The 20,075-nt window shown below is 28.4% G+C and overlaps 1 protein-coding gene across 2 annotated transcripts in view; it reads left to right on the plus strand.

The window, feature by feature from the left end:
* LOC129913150 (scavenger receptor class B member 1) overlaps window positions 1-20,075 on the plus strand; it is a 100,756-nt gene that overhangs the window by 38,801 nt on the left and 41,880 nt on the right. The window contains exon 1 of one of the 2 annotated variants that reach the window (XM_055991691.1): window positions 7,450-7,732. The exons of the other annotated variant lie outside the window; for it this stretch is intronic. The gene's annotated coding sequence lies outside the window, so the exon portion shown is untranslated. Of the gene's footprint in view, window positions 1-7,449; window positions 7,733-20,075 lie in introns of those variants that run through there. 2 annotated transcript variants of the gene reach the window in all.

Here is a 20,075-nt window from a genome sequence, read left to right on the forward strand (position 1 = left end):
ATGTATCATTGACGTGTTGATGAAACTGAAATTGAAGGAAGAAAAACAAAAGTAAAATGAGTTGGTTGAAGTGTGTTTTGTTCATGTTCCGGGGGCAATTTGCCTGGGTAAAGTTTTTTATTTTAAATATATTTCTATTTTCAATGAAACAAAAAAGCACTTAAATCTTCAGAAGTTTTTTTTTATAACATGATAAGAAATAATTATTTAATATTAACTTCAATGCCAAAAAAACGAGAAAAAATCAACAAACATTCTATAAGAAAAATTATTATTTAATTGCTAAGTGAAACTTCTCTTTTATTTTCCTGAAATTCAAGCACGTGTTAACAAAATGTACACAAATTGTGTAGGTAATTTCTTAAGATTTTTAATTTAATGCTGAGCAATTTAAATTTTGTGGTGAAGGCTGTGTCTTGTTCATTGACAAAAAATTAATTACTCAAAAATGAGTACTCGTTTATTGTTCAAGAAGAAAAATATTTATAATATTATTGTTATTAAATGTGTCACATGAAGGTTTTAAGAGTTCACATGATCTTTTTTACTCATCAGTTAATTTTTCTGTCGACGACCTTGAATGATATTGTCATAAATGATTAAGTAATCGACCTTTAGCGTTTAGTAACAAAAATTTAAGGAAATAAACCATAGCAATAAGCAATTATATTTGTATCTTTGAAAAGTTGAAAAATGTTCAAAATTTACTTAAATTTCTACAATTTCTTGTTCTATTTTTAATCACTTTAGTACATATTGATACCAAAGTACAAATATCTACAATTATTCTTGACGCTTTTCCAAGCAAACAATATCTGTGGACACAATAATTCACAGAAAAATAAGTAACCAACACTTTCAAAATTTACTTCGATAAGTTGAGAGAAACTGTTTTTAATTAGCATATTTATAGGAAAATTTATAACAAATAAAATAAAATTAATAATATTAACTGGATTTTAAATTAAATTCAATATGTATTTTCTTCAAAATTCAGTTAAACGTGTATATTATAGAAAAAAAAAAGAAGAAAAATAATAAACCTTTAAAGCATACAAATTAATGAATTTCGCAAATGATCAAAAATAATACAATAACAACAATAAACCACATTGATTTGTTGTTATTTATTTTACGAGTATGACTGGTTTGAGAAATATTATACGAAATATTTTTGGAATAATAGTTTTGGTATTAAAACAAAAAATTACTACGCAGATGTGTTTTTAAGAAAAACAATGGTAAACAAAGTTAAATTTTTGTCAACTGAGTCATTAAAACAAATTAATTCTTGAAAGAAAAAAAAAAACTTCGATAGGAAAAGAATCATTCTTTAAATAAGTCTAACTTATCTACGTGACAAAATACACGAACAACGAGGAGTTGTGAAATGCAAACAGTTTTTTTTTTTTTTAAATATCAATTTTGTATTCAGAAAACGCATTTTAACGATAAAAAAAAATAATAAATAAAATGAAGAAAACTCAAGTAGTGTTTACTTTTTTAATTATTCCTAAGATATTGCAAATATAATTGTTTTATTATGTTATTTAATATTTATCTTTGATCAGTTTTGTTGTATAAATTGGAACCAAGTACGGAAGCTAAGATATATCTAAATCATTACCACGCGAAACACATTTAACATCATCAAATAATAAAAATATTAATAGAATTGTTTCAGTTTCTTTTTTCTGCATTGGTATTGTCTTTATATACCTAGTTTGCGTTTATTTTTAAAAATATCTAAGACGAAAATGGAAAGGCACTTCGTACGGATTTTTCAACAAAAAAAAATTGTACTAAAGAACTTTTTGAATCCCTTGAAGTTTTGCAGTTTCTCTGAAAAAATAATTCTTTAAGGCCTTATAGAAACTAATACTACAAGCGATTTTAAAAATAACTTCGCATCTCGTAAAAAGATTTTTACTAAAGATAAATATTTTTCAAGAAGAAGTTTGTTTGGAGTATTGCTTTTGATTTGATCAGCATAAAACAATAAATTTTTTTTAGATTTTTGGCAACCAAGTAGATAAGCAATTCATAATCTAGTACAAAATTTTGAGTCTTTATTTTGACCGCGGTCAAGAATATTGCTGCCGTTCATCGTGAACGAACCAGAGGATTCGATTTCACGGTCTTCTTAAAAAAAAAATATATCCAATAAATATATTTTTTTTTTTAATTCGTTGGAAAGGTTTCCAAAAACTTTTTTATCTCAATTTCTGATTCTTTTGATAAACAAAAAAAAAACCAAACCCATGAGTCAAATTAAATTTACCAAAGTCAGTCGATATTTGTTGCAAAGGAAATAAAAATATTGTCCTAATGAAATTTTAAAATTTTCGTAGAAAAAATATCCATTTCTCCGGTGCAAAAAATACTAATAAATCTGTTTCAATTAATCAAAGGCAACAATTGACCCAGCTCTAAAAAATTGATTCGAAACAAAAAATATGGTTAAAATTTTTACTTCATTGATTGATGACAACATTAAGTTCAGCAGCAGCTGCCGATCCCATTTAATAGACAAATAAATTAATCACAATTACGCTAATGAATGACACTAAAATAAATAAATTTATAAGAAAAGAAAAAAAAAACAGAAAACAAATCAAACGATCTAGTTTCAATTACAATGAGTTCAATGATGCGGATAGATCGCAATGTGAGTTTTGTTTTATTTATTTTTTTTTATTATAAACACAACAAAAATCAACTAGGTACATATCTTCCTGAATAAAAAACAAACAGAAAAAAAAAAAATAGAAAATAACAACAAACTTTAACCAGCTGCAGCAGCTTTTTTTATTCGATTTCCATTTTCAACAACACAACAGGGCCACAGTTGCAAATGTTGCGCAACATTAAATGATCGCGCAAGAGAGTAGACTTTTTTAGATTGCACATAGCCATCATTATCTCGCCCGCTGTCATACAGTGGTGCCAAATAAGGACAAGAATTGATCTTACAAAAAAACAGAAGAGGAGAAGTTAATAGCTCCTTTGAGAATCATTTTTGTTTTCTTTTATCTCAAGATCAACAAATTCGATTACCAAAAAATTTATTTTAAATACGTTTTAGCGATTGAATTAGTTTAAAAAAAAAACCTGGTTTTGAATATGAAACAAGCTGCCCCACTGTGTTGCTGCCATATTGAATTGTGTTGTATCGCAAGTCGCGAGTTTACTGCGTAAAGCTGCAACTTCATACTCTTACAGCTTCGTAAGATTAAAGTTGATTTTCAGGTTTTTCTTGAGCATTTCATTCTTGTCTCTCTATAGATCCATGTTGTTGCTACAGCCTAGGTTTTGAGATGCAGCATGCAAGCGCAGCACTATGGTGCGGCACAAACCAGAAAAATAGGAGAACAACATATGCAATAAACTTAGCTAAGCAATAAAGTCGCAGTCAACATACAAGGTGTTTACCTGCTAGAAGAATATGTATCTTATTTGTTGCTGCTTCGGTGTTAAAACTTTAATGAATGTTTCTTTGTGGTAAGCATTTTGAAAGTCTTCAAATTTGGGGTAAAGAAAATTGAATGATTTTGTAAACTTAAGAAAAATTGATTCTGACCAAAGAGGAAAACGGGGTTATGACTTCTTAACTGCTGTTGGCAATATAAAGTTCTTTAACCAGTAAAATAAATTTCAAGAAGTTTAGAAACCATTAAAAAGAATTCAGTTTTTTTTTAATCGATCCACCATGCAAAGTTTCAACACATATTATGTTTATTTTTTTGTTTTAGTTTTTATTTTTTAAGGTCGTGACTAGAAAATATATGTCTCTTGGGGTCAGATGGGGAACTACACACATATCAGATCCATATACAAGCTCACCTCAGTTAAATGCGTATGGCTAATTAGTTTTTAACCACAAGTAAAGATGACATTGACCGGGCCATGGCAGTGGCCCAATTAATCATTGAAAACGAAAACCAAAAAAAAAAAACATATATAGAAACTAATAAGAGAAACGAAAAAGAAAAGAGAAAAACAATTACCAACACAAAAAAAAACGTAAATAATAATTATTTGTCTGCTCCAACAATTTTTCGGTTGGCTCTCAAAAAAAAACCTACATTCGTTTAGTTTTAATTTTAATTGCATTTTGTGACGCTCTGCTTCATGAGGAACCGGAAAATAGTTTGAAAATATATCTTCATTTGACCTTGACTGACAGGTGCTTTGACATTATTTTATTTATCTCTTCGAAAAAAAAACTAGGTATATTAATTTTGTAACCAATGAGAGGTTTCAAATTTCGAAAATTATGAGGTTGCATAAATATTTCGCAAAAAATATTTACAAAACTTAGTTAATTATATCTTTCATTTAACTTTTTAACCATGAACTTGAAAATGGTCAAGTTGGAATTTAAATTGATGAGTTTGCAAAAGTTATATTATAAGATAAATAACAACAAAGAAGAATTAAGTATTTATTTTTTAATAACTTGGCTTAAGCAATTTTGATAAAAAGTGTTATTTTAACTGTTTGAAATGAAAAAAAAAAATATTTTGATGAGTTTTTTAGAAGGTTTAATATGAATGATTTTAAACTAGGTAGTTAGAATCTATCTCGTAGATACTTTTGATGAATGAAACTAAACGTTTTATATATTTTGTGTGTTTGAAATTGTAAAATATCAGCTACAGTTATGAGTTCTTTTGAATTCATTGAAAACAATCCAGGAACATTTTTAAATGTATATTTAACTGTGTTTCCTGTTGATTATAAATACAAATTATGTACCCATTGTCTTTTTTCCGCACGGAAATTCATTTCCCTAAACAGCTGATTCAAACAAGAAGTAAAAAGACCACCTAATAACAAGCGGATGACACATTAAATTAAGCGGATTTTTGTGAATTTTTTTACGGACACATCATCTTAATTTTCTGAATGCGCAAATTCAAAAGATATTCACTTAATTAATGAGAAATCATCTTTTTTGAAGTGAAAACTTCTTAAGTATGGTAGTGATTTGAAACAAGATGAAACGAAAACGCGACACGAACATTCAACTTGTTATAACTTTTTTTGTTTTAATAGATACATGAATGAAATTTGTACTGTAGATAGGTAATTAAATAAACTATAAATGTACAAAATTTCAATTAATTTCATATTCAAAATTCTGAGATAACTGTAAAAAGATGTTCTTTTTCTACACACTTTATATCTTTTGATCTAGTGCACATACAAATTTGATGGTAGAAATATGATTCATACGTCATATAAAAGGTGAAATAACCTTTCATATGATATAAAATTTACTATAGGTTGTCATTTAAAAAAATATATAGGTATGGTGTTAAAAGAGAAAAAAGATTGATTTTTTGCTTTTTTGATGAAAAGTGATTTGGTTTGAAAAAAATAAGTTCTTTTTGTAGATGTTGTATAGACATGGACGATATAAATATTTTGAGGTGAAACAATGAGCTTTCAGATGATATAAAATAAATAAAGGTTGTCATACAAAAAACATGTATTTAAAGGAGATAGAATAAAAAATAGGTAGATTTTCTCTTTTTTTTTGCAAGAAATTTTTTTTTAAGGTTTCACTTCCAAAACGTGTGAATTGCACACATGACTTTTTTAATATGATAATTCACTTAAAAAATGAAGTGCACCTTAAATTTAAGTTGGTTTCACTTCATGATTTTTTTTTTTTTTATGGTGAGATTTAAGGTGGGCACCATCTTATTTTAAGGTGCCCTTTTTTTCTCCGTGTAAATTTCAACGCAAACGACCACTTAATCTTTACATCAATATTTGCTCTAGATTAGCCTCCTTAAATCAATGGTCACGTGCCCCCAAGTTGTGAGGTCCCAATAAATATAAACATTTTTGCAAAGAACCGACTCATAAATGCAAAAAATTGCGTTTATCTGAAGAAAAACTGATCTTGGTAAACAATTAGTTTTCTAGTAGGAAAAAAGAATCAAAAACAACAAAATGGAATCTTTCTTCCAATGTGCCAGTAAAAAGAGCTGAAAGAGTCAAAGTGCTGAATCTAATTATAACACAAAAAGTGAGCGATTGAAAGGTATCAACCTGGAGCTGTATGAAGTAACTTGCAGCTCTATTTGCTGCACAATAAACCTTAAAGATCTCAATCGCATTTATTCATTCAAAACCACCTGAATTTCAGTTGTTGAGTTATGGAAGCATTCCGGGAACGCTTTTTTGTGTATAATAGAAGAACACTGATGTTGATCTACAAAAGGTTAAAAATTCTGATGAGTTTCTTTAGATGAACTAAGTATGTGCTCCTAATTAAGATTTGAGCCATTTCGATGTATATGATTTCCAAATCAGAACTGAAGCTTCTTTTTTTATTTCCTCAATATAACAGCGTTTTTTTTTACGTTTCTTATGTTTTAATTTAAAATAAATTATGAAAGTTAAATTTGTTTAATAGGTACTTTATTTAAAACAAATTTAAACAAAAAGGTTTTTTTTATCGATTTCAATTTTCCTGATAGTGTTTTAGTGCGCTTTGACCTTTCCCATTTTACTCATATGTAACCTACCTTCTACCTATCTTAGTACCTACCATAGTCAGTCAAACGTTTCTAATTATTCTCTTTCATATCAAAAAAATACATCACGTTTTCAAACTGAAATCCATCACCGGTATACGACCTTGTAAAAGTTTCATTTTTAACACTTTTCTCTTAAACACCACCCAATAATCAAAATTCTCCACCTGTTTGTTGTGCCTCACCCACAATGAAATCAAACAAAATATACAATCCGCCTTCATCCGGCTCTCAACAAAAAAAAAAAAAACGCTAAATACAAAAACAATTAATCTTCTGCCGCTGCCAGTCAATACCATTTAAACAATCTCCAAAACCCATCTCACAATTAAGTACACACTCCATTACTGAAATACCTTGGCTTCTAAAACAGTTTGCGCATCGCAGCCATGCCCCTTCTTTTTGATGAGCGACATGTAGCTGGATGATATAGAAAACCTAGATTCACGTGTATATTCAAATTTAGAAATCTTTCATTTAAACAAAATAACCAAAATATAAACTACAAATTTTAACAACAAATAGAAAATGAAAATTTACAAAAAAAACAACAAAAGAAATCAAAGAATGAGAGTGATAAGAAAGAAGTCGTAGAGTGATGATGAAAACCGAAGAAGAAAAACTCGCAACAACTGGTTGCTGCTGTTTGGTTGCAATTGTGGCCTTAATACCTACTCCATACTTTGGCCAACCGCAATATTTATGAACAAACCGTCCGGTCTCTGCAGCAAATGAGAGAGTAAGATACATCAGACCAACTACTATACGAGCGACTACTACGACGAATACGCGACGTGTTTATATTCAAAAAAGTAGGTATCTATACTAGTCTGAAAAAAAAAAGTATCTACGAGCCACACGAAAGAGTATCTCAATCCGGTGATTAAAGATTTCTTCAACTTTAGTTACACCGAGAGTCGTCGTCGCGATCGTTTCAATTTTCAACAAGACTTAAGAAGTAACATTTTTTTCTCTTTTTTTACCTTTCGTCTTCTTTAATTTTTTTTTTATTTTTCTCGATCGATAGTTTTTTTTGATAAAATTTCGGGCGAACTTATAAAAGCTTTTAAAAAAATTCTATGATCCTTCGTGTTTGATAAGAATTCTTTGAGAATTCCAAGTGAAACTTTTAAGTGAAAAAAGTGGATATAAAAATCCAACAAGATCAAAATAGTTTTTAGGTATAAAATTCTTTCAAAAGTATATCCAATGTGCATCACCAAAAATTCGCTTTCATTTTCGCTTTAAAAATTTAAATAAAACCAAAAAAAAAAAAAAAAATTGGTATAAGTTATGTCAACTCAGCAAGCAGCAGACAAGTGTTTTCGATTTTTACAATTCTAAAGAATCGTAAAAGTGAAATTTTTTCCGGTTAACTTGGTTTGGTCCAAATTTGTGTCAAAAAAATATTTCGTTTTCATTTTTAAAATAAATTAATAAATCCAAAGTTATACAAAATGAGATCAAAAACGAATGCAGATTTGTTTAAAGAGTGACTTGAAGAAATACTTCATCAAAAGACTTATGTGGATTTGGTTAAGATGAAAAGTGTAACAATACCATAAAAGAAGTTTTTGTATTTATTTTTTTTTGGAAAGTTTGTTTTTTTTTTTTTTTTTGATTTTAAGGAGAGATTTTATGTTTTTTGTTTGTTTTTTGTATTTTTATTTTTCTGGGTGGGTTTTTTTGTAGTACTATTTTATATGCGGAAAAGCATGCTCGAATGCGATGCACTTCATGTTTTACCATTGGATTTTGTTATTTCTGCTTTACTTTAACTTTACCTCCTGACTATTTTGCTTTTGGTTTTAGCATGTCTCACAGAGAGTAGGTATAGATATATTTTGATACGTGATCAGCCTTTTGAGAGTTGCAGCTGGAATATAGATAGTGAAGTTATAATAGTGTTTTTATTTTGTTGTCTAGCTCGATTTGTGTTCCGCATTTTTATATATTTTTTTTGTACCTACTTTTTTTTATGGTAAAATCAAGCAAAGGAATTTATTACGAATGAAGTTATTTAGATCATGTTTTAGTTTATTTGCCAAATAACTACATTAATGTTAACATAATGTTTTGAATGATAAGAGTTTTAAACAAGTTTTGAAGGAATTAAAATTGTGTGGATAAAATATTTTTTGAAATATACTGTCTTTTAGAGTACCTAATGAACTATCAAAATTCTATTCCTATGTTTTCAAATTCATTCTTTGAAAATTCAACCTATCAGAAACATTTTATAATAAATTTTACGTATATGGTCCAGTTTTATAAACAAATTTTCAACTAGGTAGTAGTCCAGTAAAATTAACCATACAATTTGTAAAACCTCGGAATCCAGGGAAGGTTGATAAATCTGTAAAACTAGTATAGGGTTGCATTATTAAAAGGTCAAATAAGAAAGTTAAAAAAAAGAATTTCACCGCCCTGGATTACAACAATTTTTAAGGAGCGTTTACTGAAAAATATGTCATTCCGTATGAAATCGTTCAATCGCAATTGCTGTCTCATTTTAGATTTTGCTCAAACTTTGTAGGGATGTTCTCTAGGACTGTAGGGAAGCAAATACATAATGATATAATTTTAAGTTGCGTGGTTTCCCCGCTACCCGTATTCGAACTTTTGGAAAAGACGTCATTTTCATGTTAGGTACCTACTATAATTTTGCGTCTAGTGAAACGGCATTCTAAAGCTTAAGAATAGTACCGAAAATCAGCCTGTTGCAAAAATTATTCATTGAAAAAATTCTATTTTTACTGGGCTAGTAAATTTGAGTCGCAGTCATGAAAATCGCTATAGTTAAGAACGAATCTAAGATTCAATCCTAAGAACTTTGTCATATACAATTTTGCTGTACCTATAAGTAGCCACTTCGGAAAAATAAAAAAAAAAATCTTTAAAAAATGGCTTTCATAACCTGTCCTGTCTCACTGGTGGAAGTAATATACTTTTATAGACCTTCAATTATTCTGAGTAGGTAATTAGCTTTTTGACTGCTTGAAATAGCATAAAATTTACCTAATCTGTATAAATTCAAAAAAAAAAAAAAAATTCACTCAAACTTACCTGAATTTTGTATGGGAAATCTTCAAAGGTACTTAATTTTAAGGGTTTAAAGTTTTAGAGAATTTTTTGTTGGGTAGTTACAAAAATTGATAGCCGTCTTAATCCTCTATTTAGGATGAACATTCAAGTTTTTTATTAGACATTTTCTAGACCACTCAGCACTGATCTACATTAATTTTCCTTATAGATATTTTTTGGTTTTGTCAAAGGGTTTTCACTACATATTTTTAAATCCAATCTCAGAATTGCTCTATCAGATCTAGCTTCTGAAGTGCCTACTTGAAGTTTTTGAGATATTTTGAAATTTCTGTTTTTCTAATTTATTCGAAATAAAAGTAGGTATGCAAAGTAGAGCTGAATAAATTTAAATGTATGTGAAACTGAAAACCGTAACCTTAGATTTGTAAAAGACAGTAAATAATCTGGGGGAAAATAATTTTTCTTAAAAAATACGAAAAACAATATCAGTAACATAACTACCTTGACGATTGTTTTTTAACTGGGTAAACATTATTAAGAAAAGTTAAAAATATTTTATTCTTTATAGTCTCGAGGATATTTGCAAAATTTGATAATTTTCTACCATTTTTTACAGTTTTATCGAATTTTTAAGTAATATATCGATATTTTCAATGAAAATTACCTCGGCACGGACAAATAAAGAAAAAAGTTAAAACTTTAGGAATATTTTTCGACTGTCAAGTTATGCAATTTCACCTTTTGAAGTTACTTACCACTGGCCGGCATATTTGTGCCAAAAACAGAATTAAAAAAAAAACGATATTTCGACAACATTGACGGTATTCTAAAAAAAAAGTCATGTGTGCAATTTACACGTGGTAGAAGTAATACCTTAAAAAAAAATTTCTTGCAAAAAAAAGAAAAAATCTACCTATTTTTTATTCTATCTCCTTTAAATACAAGTTTTTTATATGACAACCTATATTAATTTTATACCATCTGAAAGCTTATTGTTTCAGCTCAAAATATTTATATGGTCCATGTCTATACAACATCTACAAAAAGAGCTTATTTTTTTCAAACCAAATCACTTTTCATCAAAAAAGCAAAAAAATCAATCTTTTTTCTCTTTTAACACCATTAAATATATTTTTTTAAATGACAAGCTATAGTAAATTTTGTATCATCTGAAAGGTTATTTCACCTTTTATATGACGTATGAATCATATTTCTACCATGTCTAGAAAAAAAAATAAGAATTTTGTAAAGCCAACTATGTTGAAATTTCAAGCTGAGATTACGGCACTTCCTACACTGGTCATCGTCAACAGATTTCCACAGGTGTGCTGAGGTATTTTTCAAGTTTTTCAATTTAAAATTGTGTAACTTGTAGAGCTTGTACAGTTAATTGTGATATATCAAATGAAAGGTTATGTTATCAGCACGTGTATTAAAGTTAAATCAAATTTGTATGTGCACTAGATCAAAAGATATAACGTGTGTAGAAAAAGAACATCTTTTTACCGTTATCTCAGAATTTTGAATATAAAATTAATTGAAATTTTGTACATTTATAGTTTATTATATTACCTATCTACAGTACAAATTTCATTTATCTATCTATTAAAACAAAAAAGTTATAACAAGTTGAATGTTCGTGTCGCGTTTTCGTTTCATCTTTTTGCAAATCACTACGATACTAAAGAAGTTTTCACTTCAAAAAGTATTTTTTAAACCATTAAGCTGCAATTGAATTAAATGTATTAAAAGAAATTTATTTTGAGCTTAAAGGCAGTGTGATAACTACAGCATGTTGTCAACAAAACTTTTGTCTGAAAACTTATAATATTCATGTAAGCATGTAAGCAACTCTGCCAAAAAATCCGAATAAATAAGAATACATTTTACAAACACAATTTAAATTGGTTAACCAAGAACGACACAAATCTACATATGTACGTTATTTCATCTCGTAAATTTCTAATAAACAAAAATTTTCAAGGTTATGTTTGTTTTTAATCTCACCCACGATTATGTCACTAATAAGTTATGAGATGAAAAATCAAACTCCATCTGTCATAAAGCGAAATTCCTTAATCAAATCATCTTCGTAAGAATGTAGATAGAGGTATACGATCCCACGCCTTAAGTCTTGCCAAAAGGTATTAAAATATAACTCATCAATTCTTCATTATCTTTAAAAAACAATCAAGTTATACCTAATAAATTTGAATATGCCGCTCCCAAATAAAATTCTTAGAATCGTCTTTATATACATAGATAAAAATAATGTTCATCATCTCAAAACATCATCGTTAACTACAGAAGATGTCTGCTATCTTAATAAAAAAAAAAAAAAAATAATTTAACAAAAACATAGGTTAGGTAGAAGGTACCTAACCTATAGCTAAGATGTAATCCAACTAGATTATAAAAATTAAATTCTTTGGATCATCACACACTACCTATACTCATTTTACGATTAATCTCAACTTGAGTTAGTTCAAAAAGATCTACAACACAAAGAATTTCTAGATCTACGAAGGTAGATCTACCTAACTATAGTCATCAGAGAAAAAAGTTCATTAGTCCTAAACCAGTTTAAAAACTTATATAAAGGTATAAAGACGAAAGCAATTTCAAGCTATGGTAATCTTTTGCAATAAGAAAACCACAACAAAAATCTACCTATCCAGAGTTTTCTTCCTCTTGATGGTTAATATCTCTAGTACCTACCTTTAGTAGGCATACAGATATCCACAAACGAAGTGGGAGAGCTATGACCTTGGCTAAAGTTGTTGTGTTCTGTTGTGTTTTGCTTAGGGTAAAACTATACAATACGCCCCAGTTTACAAAACGCCCCACCAGTCTCGTACGCACACAGGTGTTGTTAAGCAAACAAAACGAAAACTGTTCAAACTAATTTAAGTTGTTCGTCAATTGTGTTATAGAGTTGTAGTATTCTGTGTGCCCTGAAAGGAAAAAAACTGCAAAACAAAAATTTGGCAACAAAACATATTGCGGAGAGCGCAGACAAAATTTCATTTTTTCAGAAAGTATAAAGACCATATCAAATTGGTATATATATTTAGAAAGTTCAAAAAATGGGCTTCTTAGTTCTTTTTGGTAATTCCTTGAAATCAGTTTGGGTTGCTATATTTTTGCATGCGCGTATTGCACTTCGAAACTTACAAAACGCCCCAGTATAGTGAGTGTAATACGCCCCAGTAAATTATGAAGTAAAATACTCATCAACATTTTTTTTTATTTGCTATATGCTTAAGAATTGCATTAAATTACAAAAGGACGACACTGCGGCCATTATGGTTAAAAAAGAAAATTATTACAGGACCGTTTTAAAGAAGTTTAGTATTCAGCGCATATCTTGCCATATGGCGTTGCAAGAGTTTTTTTTACCATGTATACATGCCAGATTGCAACATTTGCGGCCGCAAAGCATCGCAAAATTCTGTATTCCAAAATCAAATAATTTAATTTTTCTACTTTAATACATTTGTACCTACTTTTTCCTTAGGGGCGTTTTGTCACTGGTGTGGGGCGTTTTACCCAGCAAATGAGTTACAAAACGCCCCACTTGAACTTTTTTTAAACGATTTATATATAATATATGCTAACATATTTTAGTACACATGAATATGCCAAAAGTAAGAAAAAAGACTATACTTTTTATATTTACCAAAAAAACTTTCATTTTCCTTTATTTTATTTGTTTTATTGAAGATTCAAAAAAAGTGGGGCGTATTGTATAGTTTTACCCTATGCATAGGCTGAACAAAATTCTCGACAAAAACAGGATTTAAATTTACTCCTGTTAGGGGCTTTTATTGGAATGGGCAAACAAATAATGTCATAAGGAAATTTTCCAATATTTTTAAAAATTGCGAATTATGTATATTAGGGCGTTTGTTATTTGAAGGATTTTCGAAAATCAAGAAGTGGAAAATCTATTTTTTCAGATTATTATATATTGGCGCTAGATGGCGCTCCACAATGGTTACTACTTTTGCTATTCTGAAAAAGTAGTTCAAAGCAACTTTAAGTACTAAGCAGTAGATAAATATTCCCAAAAGAACGCAGCTTTTATACCTATGTACAAGTAGCCCTATAGAGCAAGTTAAAATAAATGCTGGGGTACCTCAAGGCTACAATCTGTATCCAACTCTTTTAATTCTTTAATGATTGTCTGTCTGAATTATACTTATCCTCTGGAAAAAATCGGCATAATCCATAGCACTAACAACGCAACGGAGCACTAATTTAGTCAGTTAATCCAATTTAAAATGAGCTATTTCAAGCGACCGATTTAGGTCCTTAATTTTCAACTAATTTCCCTCTACTGGTTGGTGATTTGCAAATGTTTCATTCTTAAAATTGTTGTTTTGTTGTTATTATGTTTATTGCTCATGAATTCCTCAGCAGGTATTCTTTATTATTATTATTATAGTTGCAGGTATGACGAGTCTCCTTTGGCAGAGTAATAAAATAAAAAAAAAAAATGGTTTACAATATCCTTTACAAAAAGTAAATAAAACAAAACCAGTTCATTTTATTTGCAAATTAATATAATGAAAGATAGGTATCCAATAAGGGAACAGTTGAATCCAATATTTGAAACCAAATTTTTATTTGAATGTTGTTGAATTCTTTTTTTTTTGCAGAGAATGCAGTAAATTTATAAGTCTGTTAAGTTTTTCAGTACAAGATTTATAATGTTAAAATTTGAGCAAATACTCAGTAACCCTATTCCACTATTAAAAATGCCAAAAACACTAATTTTTCAGTAAAATGTATGATATTTGATAAGTATTTAAATGCTAAATTATACATCAGATTTTAAGTAACAATCTCGGTCATCTAAAAAATGTCAGGTGCCATCTCCAAAAAAATACGAACAAGTGCTAGAAAACCCTAAGGCCTAAGCATTATGCATATTTCATGTCTACCACATCCACCACTATGTCATTTGAAGTAGACCCAATTCTTTAAAATAACTTAAAAACTTACTTGGATTCATTTGGTTTGGCGTATATACATGAAAAAAGTTCACCTATTTTTGAGTGTTATAAAAGCTAAAAAACACTAAAAACAGTTATTTTTCAATATTTGAGTAGGGTTGCCGATTATTTCTGACATCTGACATTATAACAAAAGTCTAACCTTTAACTCTGTCAAATATCATTATATCTAAAAAAAATAGCATTTTTAGTAATTTTTAGCATTTGAATAGAATTGCTATTTTTGTAGGGCTACATTCCATTAATTATTTTATAAATTTTGTTCAGTATATAGGTCATAATTATATAAACCCAGGGGTCGAATTACGGCACACGATTACGATCATACGTTTACGTTTCGACTATTTCTGTCTCTATTTAATTATTAGAAAACGATAGGGACACATAGCAACCATTCGTTAACGAACGTATGCCGTAATTCGACCCCAGTTTTCAGAGCTTCTCTGACAAAAAAAAATTGAAGTAAGAACTGAAAAGCTTAACTGGACAAAACCTTACTTACCCAAAGTAGTGAAGGACCATTTTATCCGATTAAAACACTAAGGCCCAATTTATTCACTCTCCATTATATTTGAAGTATCTATCCATTAAAAATTTGAAAACTGTCAAATCCCATATACATATTTTAAAATTTCCATTTTTAAAAGGCGACTTTAAATTTAATGTAGCGTGAATAAATTGGGACTTAGTATAATCAACTAACAACATTCAGGGTTGGTTAAATAATAACTAGATATTTTTTCAAGTAATCTTTTATCTAATCAATTTTTTTAGATGATTAAAATTCTAAATAAAAAAACGACTTGATTGTGGTTTTTTTAAGCTGAAAGATTTTCGTTCCAGGTACAAATGATAAAATTGATCTTGATCTTTTTATGAACTATTTCCAATGAGAATTTAAATTTAGAACCAGATATTATAATGATTTCAAACTAACTATTATTAAAAAGTTAATGATTTTTCATTACATTTTATATTTTTAAATTAAAAAAAAGTTGCATCTTGTAACCTTTGTAACCATATTAAAAAAGAAAAAAACTAGAAGTAGAAAAACCTTGTGAATATATTCACACTTAAATGATTTATTAGTTCAAAGCTCAAAACATTCAACAACTAATTTCCTCATTACTTTTCTTAAGGGCAAGGTAAACTATAGATAATAATTGAAGAATACTGCTGTCACATAGCTTAACGTTTTTTTCTGTATTACAAATAATAATAAACTTTTATCTTTTAAATAATAAATTGTTTTTGTCGTCTTAAAGAAAAAAAAAATGATAATAACTCGTTAAACTCCTATCTTTTAGCCAAGGTTTCATTTGGTTTTTTTTTTATGTTTAGCTAAAGCTCAAGGTTCGCAAAATCCGGTAAAAGGTACACATAATCACTATCTTAGTTAATTATATTCACATGGATTAACTTATTATGAAAACCAAATAACTTGTTTAATAAACAAAATAAAAATTCCATCAAAAATTAATGTTTTTCTTAACAAAAAAAAAAAAAAAAAAATATTGAAGATAAATTTTGATTCATCAAAAAATGTTATCTGGTAGATAGATAAAGTCCAAAAGGTCATGTTTGCAATTTTAAATTTAAAAATAAATTATAAATACTTTGAAAAGATTAGAAAACAAAAATATTGACTCGGAAGCTTCAAACAAAAAAAAACTTTTTTTTTTCTTTTGAAGATTTTTTTTTTTCAGTTAAAAATAATAGCAAACATTAACAAAGATGTGAATTCTAAGCTTGAATTAAACAGTTAACAAATTGTCAAGTTAGTTCCTTAAATAAATATTTAATTTCTATCGAAGAGCAAAATCCTCTGTTAAATATTATGGGGATTTTCCCATTTAAACTAATATTTGTTTTAATAAAATCGTGTTTTAACTTAATATTAGATTCCTTATTAGTTAAGCATTCAAGCTGTTTAATCAAAAAATATATTATTGATAATGTCAAACAATATCTAAGCTCTGTGTAACTTTTAATAATGAAACACCAGACTCCAAAGTGTTTGCTTTGTAATAAATAAATTAAATTGTTATTCAACTGACAGTCTAATTAGTCAAATGGATGGGAGAGAAATTGTTAAGGATGCTCAATGACGATATTGACGGTGATTCATTTATTGGCACTTTATTTTTTTTTTTATCTTTAGAAAAATTTAAATAAACGTTTAACTTTTAAAATCAATAGGATCTAACTCTATTATAATGAGAACCTTTTATGGAGCAAGTTTATACTATAACTACTTTTGATTCGGATCTAGCTGTCACCTGTGTTGAATATTGAATGTGTTTTAAATGTTTAAAATGTAATGACATTTTGTTATCATTTGTTTTGATTTCTATTTCGTTTATATAAACAATATGTTGATAAATATTTCGATCACTCTTAATCATTTTTCTTTTAGGTTAGTAAAACGAAACGTGGATTTTTGAATTTATAAAATTGAAGTAATTTCTTTGGGTAAAATCGTTCATATAGAAATAACCGCATTCTAGCACATTGCAAATCCAAGTCCAGGGCCTTGAAAAAAAAGAAAAATTATAGACAGTAATTATAAATAAAATAGATAGATAAAATATAGAGTGCAAGGTTCATCAAAATAATCTTTCAACTCTTTTTATAATGTAAACCACTAAAGACACAATGTAACAAGGAAGCAGTTGTTATTGGAAATGTCAAATCGATTAAAAATGTACTAACTAAAAAACGTGGAGTTAATTTATTTCAATTAAATATTTATATAATATGTAAGTAATCATAGCAATTAAATGAGAAATGAAACAAAAAGTATGACTAAAATGAATTCTTAAGAAATATTCAAACCCTGGTTATGATAAATCAGTATTTGTATATCAAGTACAAAAATATCTTTGCAATGATTCAATAAAACCAATATCCTGTTACGATTTCAATTATAAAAATGATGAGTCGAATTTTTTCAAGAAAAAGGTTTTCAAGTGTTATAAATACAAATAGGTAAAGATAAAAGACTTAAATTCATTCAAGCTGCTATAGGGTTCCTTTTAGCCAGGAGCCAATATATTAGAGCTTGAATTGCTTTTGAGACTGCAGACTTCAGTTCATGGTCAACAATTTGAACGAAGAGATTCTCAGTTCCTGTGAACTAATTTTGATCAAGTTTACAAGTTTAGTTAATTTGTTTTAATGCAGTTCGTGAATGCATTAACATAAATGTTTTAACTACTTCTGTTCATTTAATTGCCAATATCAATTTTTTTCTCCATCAACATTATTAGTTATTACCTACAAATAATTTTTTTTTACAAATCGGTGTATATTTATTTTCAAATAATAACAATAAAATGTCACGGCTGGAGTGACTAAGCTAGAAGAAGCTGAGAAAATTCGACTTCAATTTTGTAAATGAAAATTTGAACTACATTAAAGACTTTAATCAATTTAACTAACCTTAAGAAATACATTTTGCTGTCAAAATCGTTTTCATGTTCCAATAAGAATTTTGTTAAACTAAATAGCAATAGGGTACAGTTTTTGATGTTTATAGTTCTTTGAATAATTGACCTACTTCGATTACTTTGAAAGTTTTTATAAAAGCCTTTTCAATACGTGGTTTATGTCCTTACTTTGGCATTGAAAAAAATTTTGCAAATAAGCATAATAAGGTCACTTTTCTAATAAAAAAAAGTTGATAAATACTCAGTTTATCAGCATGAGCGCGTTTGTTGGTTCTTTTAAGAAATATTTAGATAGTCTTAAAAATTCGTTTAATTTGTCTAATTTTCATATTACTATTGCAGCCTCTTTCTTAAATTCTTTTCCTTGTAGTATTTGACTGGCTCGACAAAATGGTGTAAGCACATTAAAGTTAGATAAAGTTCCGCTTCTAATAGGGGAGAGTGGGGCAGTTTTGAACACTTTTTGCTTTCGCAACTGCTAGAAAGATATTTGTTCGATTTATTGATCTGTTAAGTTTACTTATATGAAGCAGTGATATTGAACTTCGATTTTAAATTATATCTGGTTATTTTAGCATATTATTTATATTTAATTTTAATTTTTAACCAATATTAGGTCTTATGTTCAAAAGTGCCCCATGTATGGGGCAGTTTTGAACACGGAAGGGGCAGTTTTGAACATCAGTATTAATTTCGTTATAATGAATAAATAATACTTATCTTTTTATTAGTTTTTAATAAGAACATACAAAAACTCCAAATTGATTATTATATCATATTCAATTAACCAACAAACAATAAAAACTCAGAAATAATAACATTAAAATTTAAACTATAGTTATCAGTTTATCACATTTATAAGTTCAAAAGAAAAACAAAAACCAAGAAAAATTCATTTAAAATATATCTTAGAAAAATGGTATTCATACCATTTATGCTTCTCAGAGTAAAATAGATTTATTTTCAATATATATAGATATATTTCTAGACATTAAATCCAAATGTTAACAAAGCGAATGTTCTTCATGTACCAGGAGCATTAATTGGCGTAGGTAGCTTGACTTTAATTTCTATAACGCTTAAGCGGTATATATTCGAGTTCTCATCGAGAACAGTCTAGCAGAACTTAAAGAATTCAGGCATTTTTTTAAATCTTCAATTATGTTGTACATATTCCCATTTTTTCTTTAATTTTGCCCACAAATGCTAGTTTCATTATTTTTTTTTATAAGAACATTACGATTTATAAAATAAAACACATTCAAGTGTCCTTAAAATGTCTGATACAAAATGCTCGGGGCGGTTTTGAACATGTTCAAAAGTGCCCCACCATACTTGTTCAAAACTGCCCCCACTGTGTCAACGACATAAAATGTTGAATAAATATTTAACATTAATATATTCATTCAAAAATTCACCGTCAATTAGTTTAAAATTCGTTAACCATTAACAAAAATTGTATTGCGTTTTGAAATCACGTACCAATTTTTTTTTAAACTCTTACAACTAAAAAACTGAAATAATGCAAAATCACTATAAAAATCACCTTCCACCTATAAATCTGAAAGTTAGCCGAGATAACGATGGAAATTCATTGACATTTATGGATATCGTGTTGACGGGTTCAAATATCGAAATACTTCTAAAAAAGATTGATATACTAAAACTTTATATGCAGTGTTCAAATGTGCCCCGTGTTCAAAACTGCCCCACTCTCCCCTAAATAACGTCACGTTACTACTTCACACTAACGGTCCGTTTGTGGGGTTCCCCGGATTGACCTAAAAAAAACTCAATACCTCTCGGTATTTTTCCATTTCTGAGGCTAACTGAATGCTGGTACATTTGTTTTTACTTTGTTAGACCTACCGAATGAAATCTCCTGATAAAAATTTCAGGATCAATTCAGTTGTTTTCCTTCCATCAAACAGGAAACAAAATAGTTTCTTGGGAATCTCATCAGAATAAAAAAAAAAAAAAGTCCTGAACGTCTGGAACAGAAAAATGTGTTA

The sequence above is a fragment of the Episyrphus balteatus genome, chromosome 1, assembly GCF_945859705.1.
Source record: "Episyrphus balteatus chromosome 1, idEpiBalt1.1, whole genome shotgun sequence".
Lineage (NCBI taxonomy): Eukaryota > Metazoa > Arthropoda > Insecta > Diptera > Syrphidae > Episyrphus > Episyrphus balteatus.